This window comes from Benincasa hispida, chromosome 9 (genome assembly GCF_027475165.1).
Source record: "Benincasa hispida cultivar pf3 chromosome 9, pf3_genome.v1.1, whole genome shotgun sequence".
NCBI classification, from domain to species: domain Eukaryota; kingdom Viridiplantae; phylum Streptophyta; class Magnoliopsida; order Cucurbitales; family Cucurbitaceae; genus Benincasa; species Benincasa hispida.
In genome coordinates, this window is record NC_143486.1 from 9,610,620 (window position 1) to 9,627,121 (window position 16,502).

General features: G+C 32.3%; 1 pseudogene; it reads left to right on the forward strand.

Annotated features, from left to right (window-relative positions):
• Positions 1 to 13,980: 13,980 nt before the first annotated feature.
• On the forward strand, positions 13,981 to 14,811 carry LOC120086546 (MAPK kinase substrate protein At1g80180 pseudogene; annotated as a pseudogene).
• Positions 14,812 to 16,502: the final 1,691 nt, after the last annotated feature.

The following is a 16,502-nucleotide window of genomic DNA, read 5'->3' on the forward strand; positions in this document are numbered from 1 at the left end:
CCGCTTGTACTACTAGTTAGTATAAGTAGTTCATTTGGTGAATTATAATTATTTGTGCGGCGATCTTTTGGGAGTGACACCAATAAGATTTATTCCGGCCAAGCGAGAAGTTGTAGACTAGACAGGAGTGGCGACCCCCCACTTTTGTGACAGAGTTACGTTCCTTCTTGGGATTAGATAACTATTATCACCAACTCATTGAAGGGTTTTCAAGAAGAGCTGCCACACTGACTGAGTTATTGAAGAAGGGCACAGTTTGACAGTGGTTGGTAGAATGTCAGAACACCTTTGAAGAGTTAAAGGCAACCATGACAAGAGGTCCTATCCTTGGTCTAGTTGATGTGTCAAAGCCGTTTGAGATAAAGACGAATGTGTCAGAGTACGCCCCCAGGGGTGTCCTTATGCAGGAAGGTCATCCTGTGGCCTATGAAAGTCGAAAATTGAACAGTGTCGAGAGGGGGTATACAGTCTGTGAGAAGGAATGTTGGCCATGGTCCATTGTCTAAGGGCCTGAAGACAGTATCTATTGAGGTCCTCTTTTGTAGTGAAGACCGATAACAATGTCATCTGTCACTTCTTCGAACAGTCGATGACTTATAAACAGGCACAGTAGAAAGAGTTCCTAGCTTAATTCAATTTTAAGTTTGAACACAAAAAAGGAATGAGTAACCAAGCAGCCGACGCTCTGAGTCGGAAGGGTGAACATGCAAGCCTGTGCATGTTAGCCCACATTCATGCAAGTAAGGTCGATGGGTCAATGCGGGACATCATCAAAGAGTTTTACAGAAGGACTCATTTGCCCAAGCTATCATCACTCTAGTTAAAGCTGGTAAAATCAGGCAGTTCTAGGTTGAGGGAGATTTGTTGTTGAAAAAGGGAAATCGATTGTATGTTCCCAGAGCGAGTGACTTAAGGAAGAATTTGTTTTATGAGTGCCACGATACCTTGTGGGCCAGTCACCTGGGCTGGCATAAGACCTATGCATTATTGAAGAAGGGCTATTTTTTGCCCAATATGAAAGACGATGTCTGATAGAGTAAAAATGCATAAAACAGAAGCTAACATAATTATTAAGCACTCTAATTGCACTTAATTTGAGTACAAAGCATGTTAAAATAAGTTTTAAAACATAAAAGAGTTTCAACAAGTATACTTTTGAAGAATTCCACTTAATCCTTGCAAGTTCCACAGAATTGACCTTCAATTTCTTGAGTAGACCACCAAGAGAATCTTCTCTACTATTCTCAACTTTGGATTGAGTGTTGGAAACTCAGAATTAAGAGGGATTGAGATAGGTTTGAGAAAGCTTGAGAGCAAAACCGTTGTTGCTGAAAATTTTTCAAAATTAAGAATGCATGAACTTCAATCCTCTGAAAACTGAAGTATCTATCAAGCTCAAGCATTCAAGTACTAAACCTCTCAGCAATTTGACACTTCAAATTGCATTTAGTTAGTGGGCTAGGTGTAATTTTGTGGATTAATCCACTAACAACATCAAAATGTTGGATAAACCCGTTAAAACTAATTTCAAATAAAATAATGTTTAATTTGAAGGAAATCGAACACGAGGATTTCCATGAGTAATACGTTATTTTATGAGGTGAAATTATGGAATGGAATGCGGTGATGGAAATGCATTGGGCAACAAGTTTTCTCAGCAGAATCCAAGTATAAATTCCGCTAAGTTTTCTGGTAAGTCCAGGGTCAAACTCAGGGACTTGGGAAAACGGTATGCGGTGATAATTTTTAAGAAGACTTTGCGGTAACCAATAAATCAAGAGTTGTTTTTGGGTTGTTGTTTGCGGTAATAAAATAAATGTATGCGGCGGAGTTACGAAAAGAGTTGATATTATGGAAGATGAGATGAATATGCGGGGAATGGGTTGAGAAGGGGTTCAGCTAAGACTTCCTAGGATGCGTTCATGTTATGCGATCATGCAACACACATACAATAGCAAATCATCTTTCAACGCAAATGCTACGACTTCTAGTTTTAGAACGCATGTGATATATGCGATAAGTCTATAAGGCCTACACATAAACCTCTATTCTTGTCTATGCGGTGACAAATGACACACACACTAACAAGGCAACCACATAATATTATAACCTATCTCTAGGGTGCATGCGATGCATGTTGGCAAACAGAGCTTATCTCTAAGTCCCTATCTCTTGCTTATGCAGATGTAATCTTGCTCTCTCGAGTCTAGATTCTAACTTAGCTCTCTCAAGTCTTAGGTTATTTCTTTAGACTCTCTTTCGAGTAGATCTAAAGGGTGTTGGGTGCAACATAAGTCAAGACAATCGCATGCGATGAAGATCCTAGATCATGTTAGCTTAGTTCTTCTCAACCCATTCAATAGAATTAGCTACTCATGCGTGCTTTTAAGAGAGTGAACAGATGTAGAATAGAAAGTTCCATTTTATAGATAAAGAGTTGAAATACAAAATAAAAATGCAAGATGAGAATAAAGAGCCTGGTAGCAATCTCTTGCTTCCCAAGGCTTTTTACACTGTTCTTCTCTACTCTGTTCCAAAGATAATCTCGCTCTTGCGAGATTCGACCCTCTCTCTGATTTTCCACGCCTCTGGGTTCTCTCTCGAGCTAACCAGGGCGATCTTTTGGCGTCTCTTCCCTTCTCTTACTCCGCCTTAAAAGAAAAACTACTTCTATTTAAGGAAAAATTATCTAGCTATCCGAATTCCTTCACTGAAGGTTGCCTTCGGTATTTATAGAGCTTCGAGGTCAAAGGCTGCTTCTCTCTTATGATTGCACTGATGGGATGACATTAATTCTCTATTTGATGCGTTGAATATTTGCCATTGAAAAGTTGAGTGTACTTGCTACAGTAGTTCGTTAGCGGCTTGTCAACTTAATTTGGAATCGACCGTCATCAGTTTTCTGTCCCATTGTGATTTATTATGCTTTTCACCCAAATGCGCCCACCAAGTTACGACAACTCTATGCGACAATCCTTCTTAAGCAGATTTTTGCGAGCACAAATCACCGCAAAGCCTTACGGTAACACTGCGCTCGACCGTTGCTTTCTTGTGATCACATTTTATGCTTTGCGTCAACTCATATTCTGCACAAAAATACAAAAGTTAACTGTTTTTATGCGATGAACGCATGCGACCACAATGTTACAAACTTAATGCTTTTTGGACGCAATCTTATATATTTTATCAATGCAAACCTGCATTGTTTAATAACTTAGTACTGTAATAACGTACATTTCTGCCCATTATCAACGAGTAGCAGAAGGATCATTCCAAAGTACAATCGTATATGAACTTTAAAATTACAATCACAAACAGAAACATACGGCTATGCATAAAATACAGAAATTACATCATGTTATACAACAGATCAAGGACAAGAGAAACACACTTTTGAAGACTCATCTTCAAGCTCCTTGATCACGAACACTCGATCACAACAACACAACAACACACGAACACTCGTCCAACACGACTGCTACACTGCACAAACATTGCACGCTCGAATTAAGCAATCGCTAAGGTCCTGAACACCACGAACGACCTCCACAGAACCTTGATAGTGTCGAGTTGATTATGACACCACCAAGAAGGCTACCTTCATATTCTCGGTGTGAGAATCCAGAGGGTGGGCTTTGTGTGAACTTGGTTTGAGGCAACAAAACGGAGGAACTGCAATCATATAAACGATTGAGCAAGTGGGGGATGGAAGAACCTAGGTTGACGCCCAATCGTTTAGGAAAAGCTAGGCGATCATCTAGCAAAAGCTGCGATCATTTAGCTCATCGCTTAGCTGAGTGTCTATCGCCTAAACACACTCCACGATCGTTTAGCTAACTCCATGTTGTCGCTTAGTAAATCTAATTTACTTGACAACTCTTCGTGAGTATTTTCCGAGATTGGAAATCTCAAATCAACATTTTTACAAATCTTACTAAAATTAGGAAAATATTTTTCCTTTTATCTCTCGGTTACTATGAAAACCACCAATAACTTCCCACTCAATTGGTTATTAGAGAAAAAGAGATAATTATCCAATAATTAATATTATTATAAATATAAATGATAACTAAATTACCATAATATATTAATAACCTATAGTTTTAATATTTCATCTCATGAAACATATAAACCATAGCTCTTTTTCTATTCCATGACACTTAATGTAAATCTCATTTACATTAATCCTCCACTAGATGTATCTCATACACCATACCGATCATATCTTATATAATCGAATTACCTCTTGTCATTTTGAACATTTCAAATCAACACCAAGAACTGATCCTCAACTTGAATCCATTGAGCTACCAATGGGATCTTATGGATCTGTAGCTCGAAACTCCAACGGTACGTGAATAACTGACTAAAATCTTTAGTCACGGGATCTACCATTCGTAATTGCCAGGCACTCCACTAAAGACCAACAGCTGAACCCTCCTTACTACAGATGTATTATGTGTCCATCTTAACCAATCAACAGTACAACAACCCTTCATAGATCGCTCGTAAGTACAACTCTGCCAATAATCGTTATAGCCCTGTAGTGACATCTAACTCTTTAAGTACCACTGAATCCTCTAATGAACATAAGTCATAGTCCTACTATGACCGAGTCCTCTCTTCCAAATAGAAGTTGTGACCACTATGTTCAAGCCCCAGAATCAGCCCTTAAGGGAGCAATCTCTCTACTTACCCTGCTTCAGAGAATGAATGAATTCTATCTTGTGTATTGAGTTCCCGACTCCCAAATCAGACAAGTCCTCAAAAAGGTAGGCATGTTGAGTTGGCAATCTGGCCACTCTCACCCATACTAATCAAAGGACCACCCTCAAAGGCAGGAGTTCCCAAACACTCAAGATTGAGGTTGTGTCACCTATGGTCGTTCAGGTGAGATGTAAGTCTCCAGTATCAACGATATTATATAAAGAGTCTAGTCATCTCATGGTCCGGTCTTATACAAACTCTTTGTATATGACACCTCTGCTCGCATATCTTCACATGAATGGTAAAGATTTACCATTTGTAGTAGTTTACAACACCTACAAATCTTTACAAAGCGGGTCGTATCCGTAGTATCACCAGGATCAAGTATCCCACTTTAATCCTTATACTACAGACCTATCTAGGTTATCACTTAAAGCATGATACACTTGTATATCACATATACATGCTTAAGTTTACATAAGATAACCATGGAACTTTGCTTATTGGATATGAGTAAATGCCAGAATGAAATAAAAATTATTTTATTTGTAAAATAATGTGTATAATTACAAACAACGAGACTCCGGGAGAATTAGGACACCAATCTCAACATAATTCAATTTCTAATTTAATTAAATCAAACCAAAATTCAATATTCAAAATTGAATTTCTTAATTTGAAATTGATATAATTAAATAATTAATTAAAAAAATTTAATTAATTAAATAATAATAATTTAATAAAAAATCTTAAATTAATAAAACACCTAATTCAATTATGAATCCTATTCATGTAAGAAATTTGAAATTGATATAATTAAATAATTAATTAAAAAAATTTAATTAATTAAATAATAATAATTTAATAAAAAATCTTAAATTAATAAAACACCTAATTCAATTATGAATCCTATTCATGTAATCAATATTTAAATATTTTTAACTCTCCAATTACGTTTAATTTCAACAAATTAATTAAACGTCAATTATATCGAATATAATTATCCAAACCCTAAATTGAAATTGAACATTTCAAATTTCAAACCCTAAATTGAAATTGAACATTTCAAGTTCACTCAATTTTCTAATCCAAGGTTAATCTTTTACAAGCTAGTAGAGGGATCTTATAGACCTACCGATCATGAGCTCTAGCGATTTGAGATTAATTGGTTAAACTCTTTAACCCGAATTAATCAATATTCGTTAACCACCGAGACATACCACTATAGCTCGATGTTTACACTCTCCTCACTGTAAATATATTTATGTTCACTTGATTTAACCATAATCAGTAAGTTAATCCTTCACAGGTTGTTCGTATTTACAGTTGGGTCAAAATTATCGTTTTACCTCTATAAATACATCTTGCTCCTTAAGTCACCTCTGATTCTCTACTGAACAATTGGTTTATAGTCAAACTAATAAACCATGTCCCTCTCGGCCATGAGAGGGCGGGGCCCATTTGTTCAAGACCAGGAATCAGTACTTAAGAAAACAACCTATCTGTTAACCCTAATTTGGGTAGAAGTGAATTCCATCATGTAGAACTATGTCCCCAACTATCTATCTGGTCTTATCCCCAAAATGGGAGGCTTGTCGAGCAATGCTATTGAACTACTCTCACCTATGCAAATCAAAGGATAATCTTGGATAAACAAAAGTTCATAGTTAGCTCAGGATTAAGATCGAGTTACCCTAGGTAATCGAATTTGAAATAGTCAGTTTTAACAGTAAACGACTATTATAAAGAAAAGTGACTATTTTGTGGTTCATTCTTATGCAAACATCTTTTGCGTAGGATGCCCCCACTCACATGTCTCCACATGAACGATTTCGGGATCACATCATTTGTATCAGTATACAAAGTGGGTCACATCCATAGTGTCCCTAGGACAAGGTACCCAATCTCACTGATATACTTATAGACCATTTAAGCTATATACTATAACTTGATCCTTTTTTATGTCTCTACATAAAGTTAAGATATTCATACTATAGCTCTAGGTTCGTTTATTGGGTTTTATAAGAGAATGAAATTTCAATAATATTTTTATTGATAAATATAATATGTTTACATGATTACAAATTGCGAGTTTTAGGACATTCCCTATAATGTCATGCAGTATACCAAGACTTGTCTTAGCTGTCAATAAGACGAGGTTTAGAAAGCGAAAAATTACTGGGCTTCTAGAGCCCCTGCCTGTACCAACTAGACCCTGGGAAAGTGTATCCATGGATTTTATTACCCATCTCCCGAATGTGAGAGATCATGAGACCATCTTGGTTATCATTGACAGGTTCTCGAAATATACAACCTTCGTACCTACGCTAAAACACTGTTTTGTTGAGCTGACAACCCAATTATTCTTCAGACATATAGTGAAGTCGTGGGGAGTTCTGACGAGTATTGTTAGCGACAGAGGTGGTAGATTCATTGGCACGTTTTGGATCGAGCTGTTTACGTTCATCGGGACAAGTTTGAACATATCCTCAAGTTACCATCCACAAACTGACGGCCAAACGAAGAGATTCAATTGCTTGCTGGAGGAATATTTATGCCACTTTGTCGTTGCTCGAGAAAAGAATTGTGGCATATCTCAATTTTGTTTCAATTTTCAAACAAGCTTGTTAGTAGGAAAGAGCCCCTTTAAAGTTGTAAGTGGGAAGCAACCTTTATTACCTCATATTGTTAACCATTCATATGTAGGGAAAAATCCTCAAGCTCACAACTTTACCAAAGATTGGAATCATACCATCGACATTGCTCAGGAATACTTGGAGAATGCCTCCAATCATAGGAAGAAGTGGGCTGATAGGAAGCGTCGCCCTCTCGAGTTTCGAGCAAGGGACTAGGTCCTCGTAAAGTTAAGACCAGAATAGATCCAATTTCGAAGCCGTAAGGATCAGTATCTTGTCAGAAAGTATGAAGGTCTAGTGGAAATTCTCAAGAAGATTGGGAATACTTCATATAGGGTGTCATTGCCTGCATGGATGAAAATCCACCCTGTACTTCATGTAAGCAACTTAAAGCCCTATCATTCTAATGCTGAAGATGGTCACCGTGATGAGATTGTCCAACCGAGTATTGACTTGAAGCAGCAGGAAGAGAAGGAAGTAGAAGAGATTCTTGCCAACAGAGTGAAAAAAGCCAAAAGACCCACTCGGAGAGTCCACGAATACCTAGTTAAGTGGAAGAACCTCCTCGTGGAAGAAACAAGTTGAGAACATGTTGAAGATTTAGAAGCTCGGAAGCAGAAAATCATTGAATTCAAGCTACGTCAGTCGATAGAAACATCAACTGTTTAAGTGGGGGACAATGTCTTGGCATGCTTGTCCAAGGTAATGTTAGCCCATGACCGCATATCCAAACCATCCTCAACCATTCTATCTTTGAGTCTTGTAATTAGTTTAGTAAGTTGTTTTTATTTTAAGTTGTTTTTCATGCGAGTGACCGCTTGCCACTTTTGATATGCACACTAGGCATTTTAGAAATTGCTTAGAATGCACTATAGGGGAGACCCACTAGTCCTCTGACCGATGTATTGATGAACTTTTTGCATGCAAAGCTTTCTTGCAACTGTCAGTCTTCAATGCATTCTTTAATGATATTTTCAATGCTTCCATTTTCTCTCAAAACGTGAGTGGAGGCTACGTTATATACCAACGTTGTCCACGACTTTCGATTTTCACACGGTTGATTTCCTCACCGGATTAGAGTAAGTGTCGTACAATCGCCTGTCTCATACACAAAAGTCTACAATTGTGATATTTGGCTCACTAGCATGAGTTGAGTTGAGTTGGTATAATATACCAACTCAACGTTTGGCCCATAAACTTTAAATGTTAATGGAGTTGAGTTAATATATTTTACTAACTCAACCCAACTCTCCCTTCTTTCAAAGTTTTCAATGGCTTTACCTATTGGCTACTGTCGGCGGCTATCACTGTCACACTCCAAAAACTAACTCCAAGCTCTGACAACCACCTCCGGTGACAAATATGGCGACCAACTCTGAGCTTTGACAACCACCTCTAATGACAACTCTGACAACCAACTTCGGGCTCCAACAACCTTCACACGATCAACTCCGGAAGCCAATTTTGGACTCCGACAATCACCTCCGATGACAACTCCGGTGACCTAACTTTGATGAAATCCTTCGTGCGATCAACTTCGACGACCACCTTCGCACAACCAACCTCAACGAATAATTTTAGGCTTTGGCAACCACCTCCTACAATAAACTCTGATGGCCAACTCCGACAGCCATCTTTGTAGGCTCCAATAACCATCTCCGACTATAAAACTCCGATGAAAAATCACCTTCGGCGATTAATTTCGATGAACACCTTCGAGCGAGCAAACTAATGACCAACTCGGGGCTTCGACAGCCATCTTCAACAACAAACTTTGGCAACCAACTTTAATATCACCTTCATGCAACCAACTTTGGGCTCCAACAACCATCGCCAGTTACAAACTCTGGCGAAAATCATCTTCGATGATCAACTCGATGACCACCTTTGCACGATCTCCGGCTCCGAAAACTACATTCGACAACAAACTCCGATGACCTACTCCAATACCAACTTTAGGCTCTGACAACCACTTCTGACTACAATCTCCAGCGAAAATCATCTTCACTAACCACTTCTGACTATTATAAGACTGATGACTATTAAAGTATGTTGTAGGGTTATTGTTTATATAAATAATCATATTTTTGTGCAATATTTATATATAAATATTTGTAAATTATTTAATTAAATTCACAAATCAAATGAGTGTTAAGAATATTTAGACGAAAAACATATATGTGGTTAAAAAGTATGTAACATAGAACCAAAAAAAAAAAAAAAACCATTAAATGAAGATTTTTTCCTGAAACATTCCACCAAGAATTAGTGAAAAGTGAAAATTTGTTCTCTGATGATTCTCCAAATTTAGAGGAACTGAAAGTGAAATTGTTGAAGAAACGTGGTGAGATTTCATTGGCTGCTAAGATGATGGGGGAGATTTAATTAAACAAATCATGGCAAAGTAAAAAAAAGAGCAACAACATGAAGAAAAATAAAAAGAAGAAGATGATAATGAAATTCATGGAGAAAAATTAGGAATCAAAAGTTTTGATTTTTTTTTTTTGGTTTCTCATTTTACTTAACCATATTTTTGCAACAAATGTAATTGGTTAATTATTGTTCATTACACCAAGAAAAAAATAAAGAAAGAAATAAAAATTTTAAAAATTAAAAGAAAAAAAATTGTAATCCATATTTTATTCAAACAAAGATGGGTAATTGAATAAAAAAGTTTCAAAACAAAAATAATAATCATAAAAGCAGATTATTTGGAGTTAAAAAAACTGCAACAAATACCTCAGACATATGAATTCAACCACCCTAAACATATATATATGAACTCAGACCAAATAACTTTGCACCCCAACTACAGACATATAAACTCCATAGATATATAAACTCTACAGACATATGAGCTTCAGACATCTTATCTCAATTCAACCCCCAACCAGTCTCTTAATTATTATGCATGACACTTCAACTATTCCAATGGTGCTATTGCTAACTAATATCAAACAATATTAAAATGAGTTTAGCTCAACAATATTTCTTACACATTCTCTTACTCAAAGTTGGATTTTCAATCTCCAATTTCACAATTGTTGTTTAAAAAACTAATATAAAATAATACATTGTTGTGGGTAAAATTGGACATGACGAAATATGTCAAAAATAAAAAATAAAAAAAAAATAGGGGAAGATAAATACAAGATAGAGTGGACTTACTTCAAATAAGTCCAATTGTCAGCTAATCAATTATCTTATTATATCTAATCTTAATTTATTAGGATTAAGAAATATCCATCTCATTTTTATCATAAGGAAAAAAAGTAAACTCTATCTCATTTTCTCTATAAATATAGTTATTATATCTGACTTTGGAATTGGAGCCATTTTCTTTGTTTCACAAGTTATCTCTTCATCAAATTATAAATTTACAAATATTGTCACGTGAAGGTTGTATCAAACACCTATGATATTCAAATTAAAGTGACAAGTATTTTGAGAATTTTTAAAGTCCATGATAAGCCTAAGACATATTATTCTTTATATATATATATATATATATATATATATATATTTTAAATGAAAGTTGAAACATGTACATATTCCAATATTCACATTTAATTAGATGATATACATCATTCCATTTTAATCATTTTTGTCAAACATTGATCAATCTTCTAAACCATCAATTTTAATATACCGTAAATTAATCCATATAATTTAAATGTATACTTAAACAAATTCGAAACCGGTCTAAAACTCTACAAAGTCACTTCAACCATTCAAACTTCAACTTTATTTTAATTTAAATAATATATTCTAAGTTAATTACAAGAGTATAATTTATTGTCAAGAGTATAATTTATTGTTTTTCTTCTTGTTTATATAACGTAAAACTTCTTCCATTAATATTTATTTTTAAATTCGTTGTATTTTTATATGTGTATATATTGTTTGAAGATGCCACATAACGTAATATAAAAAGATAACATACTTGATGAATTGTATATTTATCATGTTTAAAAGATTACTACTAGCTTAATCCTAAATGCTATTTATTATTATTATTTTTTGTTTGAGATATAAATGTTATTTATTTTGAATTATATTAATAAATAAGAATCGTCAACATAAGTATAGTTCTATAATTAAGCGGTCTCGGAATTTAAATTCTTACATCTTAAATTATTGTACCAGCAAAATCAAACCCAACTAAGAATTATCCTCCAACTCAAGAAAATGAGATAGATATATCTTTTTTTATGTGGGTATATGGATCTATTTAATTATTAGGCTAAATTATAAAAAATACTCATGAACTTTGTATTTGTGTCGAAAATATCTCTGAGTTTTAAAAAATTTCAAAAATATCCTTAAACCATTAAAGTTTTGTTTAAAAATATTTCTCAACTTTCAAAAGTTTCAAAAATACTCTTAACTTAAAAAAAAAGTTAAAAAAAATACCTTCCTTGTTAGTATATAAACAAAAATCGTTAATACCTCGTTGTAAAAATAACTTCGAAATTAATAAAATTTAAAAATACTCCTACCATTAATATAGCGATCAATTTGTTTGAATTTTTTTATGTTCGAAAAAAATCAATTTTAAAACAAATTATATAGATATCTTCATTTTTTTATATATATACTTTCATTTTTCTCTTAATTTTCCATTTCTTAGGCTTACAACATTTTTTAGCAACCAAAGTTTTAGTTCAATCATAAAATCCCACAAAATTTCAAAATTAAAATCTCTCCTTAAAATAGTTGATTGTATGTAAAGTCACTTGCATTTTTGGGCATATATAATCGTAATCGAATAAAAAATGTATTTGGCTATTAACACACATACAATTACTAATATACAATTTTGTTAAAACATTTAAGTCCTAAAAGGACTTGGTGTTTTCTTTGTTCTCTTTTTCTTAATATATTTCATATACCTTAACTCAAACCATTTAAATAGGGAGATGAGAGAACCATTTAAATACCTTAACTCAAACCATTTAAATAGGCTTACAACATTTGTTCTCTTTCTTTGTTTTATTTATTTAATTATGTTAGATAAAAAAATGTCAAATCATTTAAAAAAAGAGTAAAAAGGTACTGAAGAAAAGAGTAAAAAGGGAGAAAAAAGATGAAAAATAGGGAAGTAAAACAATATTAATGGTTTCTATTCGTATAACAGTAAGAGTATTGTTAAACTTTTTTTAAAAAAAAAAATTTAAAGGTGTTGTTTAAACTTTTGAAAATTCGTGAGTATTTTTTTACATAAAATACTAACAGTTTCCATCAAAACTAGCTATCAACATATTTTAAACTCATTTTAGAGTTTAAGGGCATTTTTTAAAATTTTGAAAGTTAAAAAGATATTTTTACAAAAAAAAAAAAAATACAAAATTTATAGATATTTTATATAATTTAGTCTAACTATTATCATCTCGTTATCCTCCATATTTTTTTTCCCCATAATCTTTCCAATTAAAAGATGACATCTCATATTTAACCATTTGACAATCATAAATCTCTTTGATAATAAATAAACAAATAAAAAAGACAATCATAAATCTCCAAAATCAAAATTATTCCAAATTGATTGCACACAAATTAATATTGATTAAGAATAAAATAACCAATTGCTACTAACATGAAACCGAAAAGATAAAAACAAATCAGAATAATATAATCACAGTACAATTTTCAACTATATAAATATTTTGGTGTGGAGCTTTTTTCTTTTTTCTTTTCAAATATCATTTCGTCCGGATTTTTAATAAAACTAAAAATTACTCCCAGCAATTTATTTTTAATTTTTCTTTTTTCTTTTTTTAAAAAAGTCTCATATAAAAATTATTATTATATTTAACGGATAAAAAATTAGAACAAATATCAATTTACACCTCTAAACTTTGGGTTATATCAATTTAAATATTAAACTAATAATTGTTTCAATTTAAACTCTAAATTTTCATAAATATATCAATTTAAACCTCAAACTAATAATTGTATTAATTTAAACTAGTAATTGAGGATAGTTTCGGATTTAAATTGATATATTTATAAAAGTTCAGAGTTTAAATTATACAATTATTAGTTTGAATTTAAATTGATACAACTATTAGTTTTAGATTTAAGCCGATACAAACTCAAAATCTAGAGATAAAAATTAATATTTATCCAAAAAAATTATTTTCAAACACTATTTTTTTGGACAATTATAACTGATTAATCAAATATATAATATTATAAATATTCGAATTATATATATATATATATATAAAGATATTGAGGAAAATTCTTATAAATAGAAAAATCTTTAAAATCTTTATATATATATTTTTTATAAAATTTAAATATTTTTAAATATTTTTTTTATATTTAAAAAGTCCCCTGTTCCTAAATATATTTTCTGTCATCTTCTTCTAAATCTTTTTATCTTTTTATATCTTATAAATTCTAAGATCTTTGAAATACACCATTGAATATATGTTACATTTCCTCCTCATTTTACAACATACCGAATTAGATTTAAGATTTATTGACGGTAAAATATTATAATAAAATGAAATAAAAATATTCCACCAAAATGCTATTTACTTATTTATTTTTTAAAAAATTCTCCTAATTGAAGAAGCATCAATAATTGACCTATTAAAATCCTTAAAATAAATCTGTTGACTAAGTTCCCCTGTTTCCCAAAACTAATTAAAATCCCATCATATGCTCCTCCTCTTCAGATAAGTCGTTTTAGACTTAATTCAGAGAGAAAACAAAAAAGAGACGGAGCAGATTGAGAAAAGGGGCGACCATGGCTGGTCTACAGAGATCTGTGGTGTCCTTCCGCCGGCAGGGATCTTCCGGTGTTGTTTGGGACGACAAGTTCATATCGGAGGAGCTTAAAAAGTCGGGGAAAGACGACGGAGAATCCAGCGCCGTTGCGGAGCTGAGGACCGCAAGAAATATTCCCCCGATCAAAACGACTGACCCAAGCCGATCAAATCACGGCGAAGGGCGGGGGTTCCGGAGTAAAGAGACGGTGTCTCCGGCGGTGGAACCGCCGTCGCCTAGAGTTTCTGCTTGTGGACTCTGCAGCGCTTTCGGAAAATCGAGCGGCCAGAAACAGAGAGTGCCGGTGGCCGGCAAGCGCCGATCACGGTAGGTTTTGAAAATTGAAAGGAAACCGTATTTCGTAAAATTACTTTTTAGTCCCTGAGTCTTCAATAATAAGTTACCTTTTAAGATTTTAGGGGCTAAAAAGATAATCTTTTTCAAAAATTTTATTTGAAAAATAGGGGTTGATATTGATAGTATTGGAAAATTGAAGAAACTAATGTAAATATTTTGATTTTCTTTTGGTGGGGAATTTTTAATTTAGAGTGAGAGATGCTTGTTTTTGTTTAAATTAGAGATCAAGAGTTTATGGTTTGGTCAAATTTTGCTTTTGTGTTTGGGTTCTTATAATTGGTAAAAGAAACTTTAATGTTTATTTCAATTGAAGCAAAACTTTGATGTTTCTAAATTTGATTGATAATTATTCAAATGTAAAAATGTGTTGTGTTTTATTGATTTTGTTACTAGACATTTTTTTTTTTAAAAAAAAACTAACATATGTATACTCTTAATAATCACAAGATAACTACAAAAATAATAATAATAACTGCTTAGATATAAGTTTGAAATACTTCTCCCTATCTATGATCACTCTTTTTAACTTTTCTCTCAAATGTTTGTGTTGTATGAATTTTATTGAATATTTTTTAGTGTTTAAAAGTTTTCACTTTAGATCTTCCCCATATCTGGAGTATATGTAAAATTGTTGTTACTTATTGCTTAACCTGTTTATAAAACGTTTTCTCCCAAACGGGTGGAGGTTGAGAGAGGTACTGGATGTGCCAGTGGCTTTTTGTATTTGAATTGCTAGAACAAGTGCTAAGGAAAAAGTGTGGATTATAATGACTAAAAATTAATTACAAGAAAATTGGAGAGGTAATGAACTAACTTGAAACTATAGAAGAGTGTGATTAATAACCATCCTTTCATATTTAAGAATTAGTCTTACAATTTTTTCAATTTATTTCTTTTACGTTTGTAACAAAAAGTAAAAATTAGTTTTTTAGTTCAAGAAATGGAGATATATAGAGGATTTGAAGCTTGGCCAAAGAACATTTGCTTTTAAGACATTCAAATTGATGATACAAAATGTATTTGGCTACAAGAACTCTGCTTTTTGGAAAAAATATACAAAGTTATATTTTAAATTTCTCAAAATTTATTTGTAGAGTTTTGAACTTAAGTTAACAAAGTACTATTATCATAAAATTGACCTTCTAAAAAATAAGACTTAGTTTGAAATTATCCGTACCTTTTAAAATAATTGCAAGTAGAGGTAGTCGTGCTTTAAAAAAAATCCTGGTGTGAAAAAGTAAAATAGTGTTTGGTAAAGTTTAATTTTACATTAGAAAATAATTAGCTATGATGTTTAGTAAATTAATATCAAATTTGTGTCATTTAGTTATATGAACAAAAGTAGATTATCATTTTATGATTTATTATAATATAATTGTTTAAAAATATATATGATTTGAATTGTAACTAATTTTGTTTAACTAAAATCTTTTTATAAAAGATTTTTCTTTTTAAAAATATTTATCATAAGAAATTGAACAGATTAAAATTTGGAATAAGATAGTGTTTGGTGAAGTTTAATTTTAAATTAGAAAAAAATGGTTATGATGTTTAGTACATTTGTGTAATTTAACTATATGAACAAAAAGTAGATGATTATTTCAATTACTTTCTATATTCATAATTAATTTATTATTTATTATAATATAATTATTTGAAAATATATATTATTTGAATTGCAACTAATTTTGTTTAATTTAAAATTTTTTATAAAAGATTCTTTAAAAAAATTGTTATAAGAAATTGAACTAGTTAAAATTTGAAATAAATGTGAGAAAATAAATTAATGGAATGAAAATTTGAAATGGGTAAGGGAAGATACCAAATTTTTAGGCAAGTTAAAATTTAAAATTTTTATCAAATAAGTGAACAAATTTAAAAGCAATTTAGAGTAGATTAATAAACAAGTTGATTTATCATATAGCCTTGGTGGTTAATCTGAAAGCTCCCAAATAGCTTTTACACGATAAAACAAATTTAAAAGTGATTATGGGTAGGTTAATAAATAAGTTGTTCTACCAAAAA